This window comes from Echinops telfairi, unplaced genomic scaffold (genome assembly GCF_000313985.2).
Source record: "Echinops telfairi isolate 266 unplaced genomic scaffold, ASM31398v2 ScPeMD7_3533;HRSCAF=4204_0, whole genome shotgun sequence".
Classification (NCBI taxonomy): Eukaryota; Metazoa; Chordata; class Mammalia; order Afrosoricida; family Tenrecidae; genus Echinops; species Echinops telfairi.
The window spans coordinates 99,649,052-99,657,947 of NW_022107431.1; the positions used below are offsets into that span (position 1 = coordinate 99,649,052).

Below are 8,896 nucleotides of genomic sequence, written 5' to 3' on the forward strand. Positions count from 1 at the left end.
AAATGAGGACCTGATGCTGGGGGCTTAAGTGGAGAGGAAATGTTTTGAGAATGATGAGGGCAATGAATGTACAAATGTGCTTTACACCATTGATGTATGTATGGATTGTGATAAGTGTTGTATGAGCCCCTAATAAAATGATTAAAAAAAAAAAAGCAAGATCTTGGGTATGACTGGAAGTGAAGGCAATTGAAATGTATGGGGTCAAGGGGTGGTGTGAATGCCTTAAACACATGTTGAACCCTCATAGGAAGATGGTAGGATCTGATGTGGACAGTGAACTTGCATCCTTTAGTTAACTACGAGGCCTGTGGATCCAAAGATCAGCAGAAAACTATTGCCAGAGTGCTTTTTCTAAAGTGTACATCTGATTATGTAACTGCCTTGCTTAGGAATTTACAGGAAATCCCTAGATCGTATCAGATTGAAACCAAAACTGCTGAGATTGATCTGAAAAATCCGTGTATTAACTGACTTTCGCGAAGCTATTGAAATTCACTTTAGAGTTTGGGACTATTCCTATTCAATCAGCAGAGTCCGCCTCTTCCCTAACTCCATTCTGACACATCATTCACACCCAAAAAGCCCAACACTATTCCCATCCCCGTGGGTTTTCATCATCTTCTGCTGTCTCGTTAGATGTTTTCCACCCCCAGACTACCTGCGAGACAGAAATGGGAGCTTTCTAGGACAATTTAGGACATGTGTCTGTCCTCTCAAGCAACACGTGAGTCAACACTTCTTCTAGGGAGCCCTCAAGGCTCACGTCCTCTGCGACATCTTCTCTCCTTGCTCCCGGGCAGTTGTTTTTCTGTTACCCTGAAATCCTATATTATTCAACCCCCAATATGATCCATAACATTTCATACATACATTTTCACTGTTTTGTGTACTTCAAGCTTGTTGCCTAAAATAACTTCCTAAGAGAAGCGGCTGTGTATGTCTCATTGGACCTAAAAAGGGGGTCGGCATAACACTGTTCATCCATTAGTGACTATGACTAATTCTCGAAATGTCCTATTATTTACATACCTTATGAGGCAGGTCATAAAGAGTAGTTTTAAATGTCAGGAAAACAAGTAAACCTGTAGAGAGAAAGTGAAAATGTTTGGATATAGTTTATAGCATGGAATTGAATATAATGAATGTACAGTAATGGTCACAAATATTTACAATAGTATTCCTTTACAAGACGATGAGTCTTTAATAAGAGGTGTTATGATGTCATTGGGCAAGTGATATCAGTTCAGATGGAATGACATAGTATAACCAAGCACAGTGGGTTTATCCTACAGCAGCACCATTTTCATTTGTGTTCTTTAGAGATAGGCTTTCTCTTCCTAAATGAGTTCCATTGTCACATGGTCCGGCCTTCCCCTGGATCCCTGTGCTTCTGAAGAATGAGGCTTTTAGCTACTCTCTATGGTTTTTTAAATTGATGACTCACCTGCACTTAATATGCTCCATCTTTAGAATCCTGGGCTGAGGTCATCCTTAGATAGGCTGCCCAGTGAAACCTCACACCACCAAAGTGGTTAGCACGCTGAGAATGGTATGTCTTTGCTAAGTTTAGGAGCCAGCAATGAGACAGGTTGCTTTCTGATGAAAATCAGGACCAGATCTGATCCTTTGTTGAATCTGATGCTTCAGAATCTCATGTGTCCAATAGCATTGTCAGTTTTTTGGCAAAGGACTTTGGTGTCTGATTTTCATTATTGAGGCAAAGTACTTTCAGTGCTCTGAGGACAATCAGCAATGTGGCTTCTTTTCAGTGAGAATAATGTACTCACTGGCACTAGAGAGGAGAGCCTTGGTTTTACTGAGAAAAGAAGAGAAAAAAATCTTAGTATAGAAAATATCACATAACAATAAATCCTTTAATTATTTGATAGGATCTGGACATGCGATAAAATACTAAATAGGCGTAGTATGGGAGAGATCGAGATACTTCCTGTAACACTCTGTAGTCTGAAATTTTCCCAGTGAACATAATCTATTAATTTGTAAACAAAGCTATTGCTAAATATTTCTAAATTCTAACTTATTTATGTAAATACTTCTCAATTATTTGAGCTTATGCTCTTGTCAAACGGAGTCATTTTCTCTTTCCTTTTTTTTAGTAGTTTTACTGGTATATAATTCACATATCTTACACTTTTACATGCGTTATTGGGTTTTATTTTAGTAAAAACTCCCTTGTCCACTGTGTGGTTGCTAAAGATATTTTTTTCCAAATCTATGGGCTCTCGTTTTACTCTTTTGATAAAGTAGACAAACAACAGAAACTGTGGGGAAGGGAGACAGCGGTCAGTGTAAGATATGAAAAGATAATAGTAATTTATAATTTATCAAGGGGTCACAAGGGTGGGAATGGGAGGGAGAGGGAAAAAGAGGAGCTGATACCAAGGGCTCAAATCAAAAGTAAATGTTTAAAAAATAATGATGGCAACATATGTACAAATATACTTGGTACAATTGATGTGTGGATTGTGATAAGAGCTGTAAGAGCCCCTAATAAAATGATCTTTTAGTAAATTATGATGTTAGTGAAGAATATTGACTATATCATTGTCTACCAGGAAAATGAACAAATCTGTCTTGGAGAGACTGTAGCCAGAAAGCTCCTTGAAAATGAAGATGGCAAGAGATTAGAGTATACACTTTGTACATGTAATAAGATGAAAGAGGAGACCCTCAACAAGATGGATTGACACAAGGGCTACCACAGTGAGATCAAGTTTAGGAAAGATTACGAAGATGGCGCCTGACCAGGCAGTTGTACATAGAATCACTATGGGTCAGAAGCCACTTCACGGTGCAAATCTAGAGAAACAGACTCATCTGAAAGAGTCTTAGTGGCAGGCAAGGATTAAAGGAAGAGGGCAAGGCCAAGGCCAAGCACTTAAAGAATACCTATGGTTATGACTGGGAAGCAAACCCCTGATGGCTTACTGGGTTATACACTGGGCTGCTAACAATGAAGACAGACGTTTGAAACCACTAGCAGCTCCACAGGAGAAAGATGAGGCTTTCTACTTCCATAAAAAGTTGGTTTTTGGAAACCCAGAGGGACAGTGCTACACTGTCTTCCAGGAATCAACTCCATCGCAGTGAGTTGCATTCTATGGCTGAGGAGAGAGGAAAGAACTGGCCAAAGAAGGAGGGAAATACGTTGAAAGAGCAAGGAGGGCTAGCCTAACCGTGCTGTGTCACAGACACATTGATAGCTCCCAGTGCTGCTGTGAAGTGCAGGGTGACAACTGGCGTCTAACCAGTTATTGAGCTGACGCTTAGAAGGCGAGGGGTTGATATGAGACTGCTGGGTGTCCTGCAGGGTATAGACAAATTTCACTTTTGAGCAGTTTTGTGTAGGGAACACAGAGCTGTATGTGAAGGGGGAGTAGGGACAGGAGAAAGTTTCCTTTGTCTTGGTAACTTGTTTTGAAAAGGGACCCTGAAGCAGCTTTGTAGGTATTATATACAGACTTCTCCCTTTGTATTTCCGGTCTGATCCTAGTCTCTTTTACTCCGCATAGACACTTGGACATTTCATTTAATATAGCACTGCGGAGACACCCTGTCATGGCCTTCCTTTCTCTGCCAGGCCCTTCACTAAGAGGAACTGACCACACTCAATCCTACTGCCTTCCCAAGGAACTCATCCTTTCCTTCCTAACCCGGCGTTTAGGCTACTAATTTCAAGATTAGCAGTTCAAAACCACTAGCTGCACTGTGGGAGAAAGATGAGGCTTTCTACTCCTGTAAAGAATTACAGTCTCAGAAACCCACAGGGACAGTTCTACCCTGCCCTACAAGGTCACTATGAGTTGGAATCAACTCGACGGCAGTTTTAAGTTTGAGTTTTTGATCCTCACTAGCTCTCCCATATTCACCAGTTGTTTGGGGGCTGAGATTTTTTTCATTAAAAGGGAGTACAATTGATAAGGAATAGTAAAGAAGAAAATAATGTGTTTGAATAATGGTTACTGGCAAAGAATACAGAATATACCACAAACAAACAAATCTGTCTTGGAAGAAGCACAGCCAGAATGCTTCTTAGACATGAAGGTGGTGAAGTGTGTGCGTGGAACATGGAGCAAGAGATACCGGACCCTCAAGAAGGACATTACGCTTGGTAGAGATCAGTGAAAAAGAGGAAACCCCTGAATGAGAAGAATTGATTCAATCAATTGAGCTCAATTATAGCCATGAATCTGACGATGGTGGAGGACCAAGCAGTGTTTTGTTCTGCTCTGTGTAGGCTGAGTCAGAAGTAATTGACAGCACCTAATGATAACAACAAATTGATCAAAACTCGTGGGGTCTTCCAGGTTTACAATTACTATCAGCAAGGCCTCCACCCTTCTTTGGCCCCCCCAACCCGTAGGACATTTGAACATGGACTCTTTAGGATCCTTTTTTTTTTTTTAAATCATTTTATTGGGGGCTCTTACAGCTCCCACATATCAGTTTTATCAAGCACATTTGTACATATGTTGCCATCATCATTTCCAGAGCATTTTGTTTCTACTTGACCCCTTGGTATCAGTTCCTCTTTTTTCACCTCCCTCCCCTACCCCCGCCACCCTTGTGAACCCTTGATAATTTAAAAATCATTTTAATTTTCATATTTTACACCATCTGCTGTCTCCTTTCACTCACATTTCTGTTGTTCATCCCCCTGGGAGGGGGGGTGTATGTCAATCATTGAGCTCGGTTCCCCCTTTCTCCCCCCACCTCCCACCTACCCTCATGGTATTGCTACTTTCATTATTGGTCATGAGGGGTTTATCTGTCCTGGATTCTGTGTGTCTAGAGCTCTTATCTGTACCAGTGTACATTCTCTGGTCTAGCCATATTTGCAAGATAGACCTTGGGCCATGATAGTGGCGGGGGAGGAAGCATTAAAGGACTAGAGGAATGTTGTGTGTTTCATCAGTGCTATACTGCACCCTGGCCGGCTCGTCCCTCCCTGTTACCCTTCTGTGAGGGGATGGCCAATTGTCTAGGATAGGCTTCAGGATCCTTCTAAAGTTTTCCTGATTGCTTGTTTACTGCCCTTCTCTTGCTCTTCCATATTCAGGTACCTATATCCTAGCTTAGTTACATTAGTTTCCATCATTTTCTATATTCTTTGACTATTTTTAACAATGCATGTCCATGTCCATATTTAATTTTTTAAGCACTGTTTTAACTTATTAGTTCCTAGAGGACAGAGACTATCTATAAAACACTTGATAGATGTTTTTTGTAAACTATATTCTTTTTCCAATTGGTTAATATGAATTTTTAAACAAAAAATTTCAAAACAAAAATTAATATTTTTATTGTTTCTGACAGTATTGTGATAATTTGATAATTTTATGTCAACTTGAAGATATATAAAAGTGTAGCAGTAGTATCCAACCTGTCAATCAGCTCACAGCCTGATGATGCCTCCTTAGGGGTGTGGCCTTTTGATAAGAAGGGCCCTGGGAACTTCCCCTTCTCTCTGCCACTGACCCTGAGCTGCCAGATCCCTGCCATGCATGCACTGACAGTGGATCCACTCAACTCTGCACCCACTGGCCTGTGATCTTCCTGCATTCTGCATCGCTGCATGTGCTTGCATGAGTCTGAAGAGGAACTTATGGACTAGACTTACGGACTTGAGTTGGACTAGGCTGGAATGCTTTCTTGATATATAATTACTTCTTGATATAAAGCTCTTTCTTATACATAAATGTCACTGGGTTTACCTTCTCTAGTCAACCTCATCTTACACAATTGTATTTTGAATCCAGTAGTTTGATGCTTTCGTAAAACCTTCATCCGAAGAGTATAGAGGTACCGGACCCGGGTGAACATCCTGACTTTGTCTTAATATTTAACACCCACATGACTCTGCGTATGTTTTCCTTGGCGGTGTTCGGTCCATATTAGTTGCAGAGCCGTTTCTCATTTAGAGACTAGTTGGGACCCTACCTGACAACATTGCTACCATGGTATTGGATGAAGTGACAGGATGTCTGGAATTTGTTTTACAATACGCCATCTCAATTCCATGATGCTCACTTTCCCGACCCGCTCGCTGAACACACAGCGGGGCATAAGCAAATGTGGTGTGGTGGTGATCGAGGGGGTGTCCTGAACCTCATCTGGTCTGTGGCATCGTCAGGTTTTTCAGGCGGGATTACATGTATAGACAGAGCGATGGGATATTTTTCTTTGCAAAGCTAGTTGGCTCATGCGGGATTTGCAATCTGGTCTCATAAGCACTGTATCAACTAGTCATAGACCATCTTCACAGTACATGAAAGGTTCAAAGAGACTCACGTCATATGGCTATCACAGAGAAATATTTTCATCCCCCCAAAAGTCTTCATTTAAAAAAGAAAGCAAGAGGGCATTGACAAAAACCTTTGAAATCATTGCATAGTGCTATTAGTGCATCATCGAAAGAAAGGACATAAACTCTAATTTGAGAAGAGTGTTGTCAGTTTAGATCTTTTGGATTAACATGACCATATCTCTGGAGTATTGAAAAACAAAGATGTTACTTTGAGAACTCAAAGGTGTCTGACCCAAGCCATGGCATTTTCAGTTGCCTCATATGCATGTGAAAAATGGATATTGAATAAAGAAGACCGAAGAGGAATCGATGCATCTGAATTATGCTGCTGGAGAGGAACAGTGAAAATACTCTGGACTCCTAAAAGGACCAAGCCATCTATCTTGGAAGAAGTACGGTCAGAGGACTCCTTAGAAGCAAGGATGGGGGGCTTTGTCTTACGCATTTTGGATGTGTTGTTGGGAAAGACCAGTCTCTGTAGGACGTTATGTGTGATAAAGGAGAAGGGCCAGGAAGGAGGGAAGAGCCTCCAGGAGATGGAGTGTCATCGTGGCTGCAATGTGGGCTCCGGAATAGACACACTTGCGCAGATGGCGCAGAACCAGACAGTGTTTCGTTCTGTCGTGCATAGGGTTGCTGTGGATCGGAACCAACTCACTGGCACATAACTGCCACGTATCTCTCGGCACAGCCTTTTGGATCAACAATGCATACGTTGGTATTGGCAGAAAAAGACTGCTATTAAACTTTCCAAACAGCGGCCATTAATCTCTAGCAACAGTCATGCCAATATTAAACATGTCCTCAGCAAGGGCCTAAAAGGAAACAGGAAACAATGTGCACACATTTTAGTCAACTCCTTGCTCTTCCTCTGCATTTGAAAAGCGGCAGCAAGGAAAGCAGGTTGGCAATCCCTGGCTCAATAAGCATAGCTAATTTATGAGAAAAAATCAGCTGGAAACCAAAGGTTTGTATGTGCCCAAGCAGATGTCCCTATACCAAAACGAAGCAATCCGTGTTGCACCATTTCAGGAGGAGCAGATGAGCAAAAACCAATGGCACTAGGAAGAAATTCAAGCTGCACTAAAAGCATTATCCCAAAACAAGGCTCCAGCCCTTGCTGGAACACCACCTGAAATGTTTTAGCAAGCAATGAAGCACTAGAGGCACTCACTTGTGTGTGCCAGGAAATTAGTAAGAGAGCCACTTGACCAACTGATCGGGGAAAAGATCCATATTTGTGCCCACTCCAAAGAACACTCAAATTATAGAATAATGCCATTAATATCACATACAAGTACATTTTGCTGAAGATCATCCAACAACGGTTGACAGGGAGCTGTCAGAGTTTCAGCCGGATTCAGAAGCAGCCATGGAACAAAGGATGATGTCATTGCTGATGCCAGGTGCGTCTTGGCTCAAAGCCGAGAGTACCAGAAAGATGTTTACTTTCGTAAACTGTGTGGATCCTGGCAAACTATAAATAACCTTGAGAAGAATGGGAATTCCAGAACACTTCATTGTGCTCATGCGGAATTTGTTCATGGATCAAGAGGCAGGTATGGGAACAGAACAAGGGCATAGTTTAAAACTAGGAAAGGTGTGCTAATTAGGGTTGTATCCTCCCACTATGCTTACTCAATTTGGATGCTGAGCAAATCATCAGAGAAGCTGGGTTATATGAAGGAGAATGTGGTGTCTGGATTGGAGCAAGACTTATTAACAATATGCAGATGACACAACCTTGCTTGCTAAAGGTGAGGAGGAGGACTTGAAGCACTTGCTGATTGAGATCAGGATTGCAGCCTTCGGTATGGATTACCACTCAATTTAAAGACCCAAATCCTCACAGCTGGACTATTAAGTAGCATCATGATAAATGCAGAAAGGATAGACCTTGCCAAGGGTTTTGTCTTGCTCAGATTTACAATTGATGCTCATGAAAGCAGTAGCCAAGAGATCAAACAACACTTTTTGCATTGGGCAAATCTACTTCACGAGACCTCTTTTGAAGTTTTGAAAAGCAGGGGGGTTACTTTGAGGATGGAGGTGTGCCTGACTTAAACCATGGTATTCTCAATCACCTCATCCGGAAGTGAAAGTTGGACATTGAATAAAGAAGACCAAAGAAGAATTGATGCGCTTGAATTATGGTGCTGGAGAAAACTAGTGAAAGTACCGCGGACTGCCAAAAGGACAAACCAATTTATCTTGGAACAAGTACAGCCAGAGTGCTTCCTTAGAGGCAAGGATGGTGAGACTTTGCCTGGCAAGCTTTGGACACGTTGTCAGGAGAGACCAGTCCGTGGGGAAAGACATCATGTTTGGTAAAGTAGAGGGGCAGACGAAAGAGGAAGCGCCTCAAGGAGATGGATGGACACAGTGGCTGTACCACTGGACCCCAGCACAGGAACAATTGTGAGGGTGGCGCAGGCCCGGGCAGTGTTTTGTTCTGTTGCTCATTGGGTCACTGTATTAGTCTGGGTACTTTGGAGAAACAAATCCACAGCAACTCATGGATAAGAGTTTTATGTAAAGAAAGTGTGCATCACGAAAACATCCCAA

The 8,896-nt window shown here is 41.9% G+C and overlaps 1 protein-coding gene and 1 pseudogene across 3 annotated transcripts in view; one reads left to right on the forward strand and one right to left on the reverse strand.

The window, feature by feature from the left end:
* Positions 1-5,847, reverse strand: part of LOC105978820 — a 12,134-nt pseudogene extending 6,287 nt beyond the window's left edge.
* Positions 1-8,896, forward strand: part of FILIP1 (filamin A interacting protein 1) — a 242,796-nt gene that overhangs the window by 112,324 nt on the left and 121,576 nt on the right. The gene's annotated exons all lie outside the window — the stretch shown is intronic.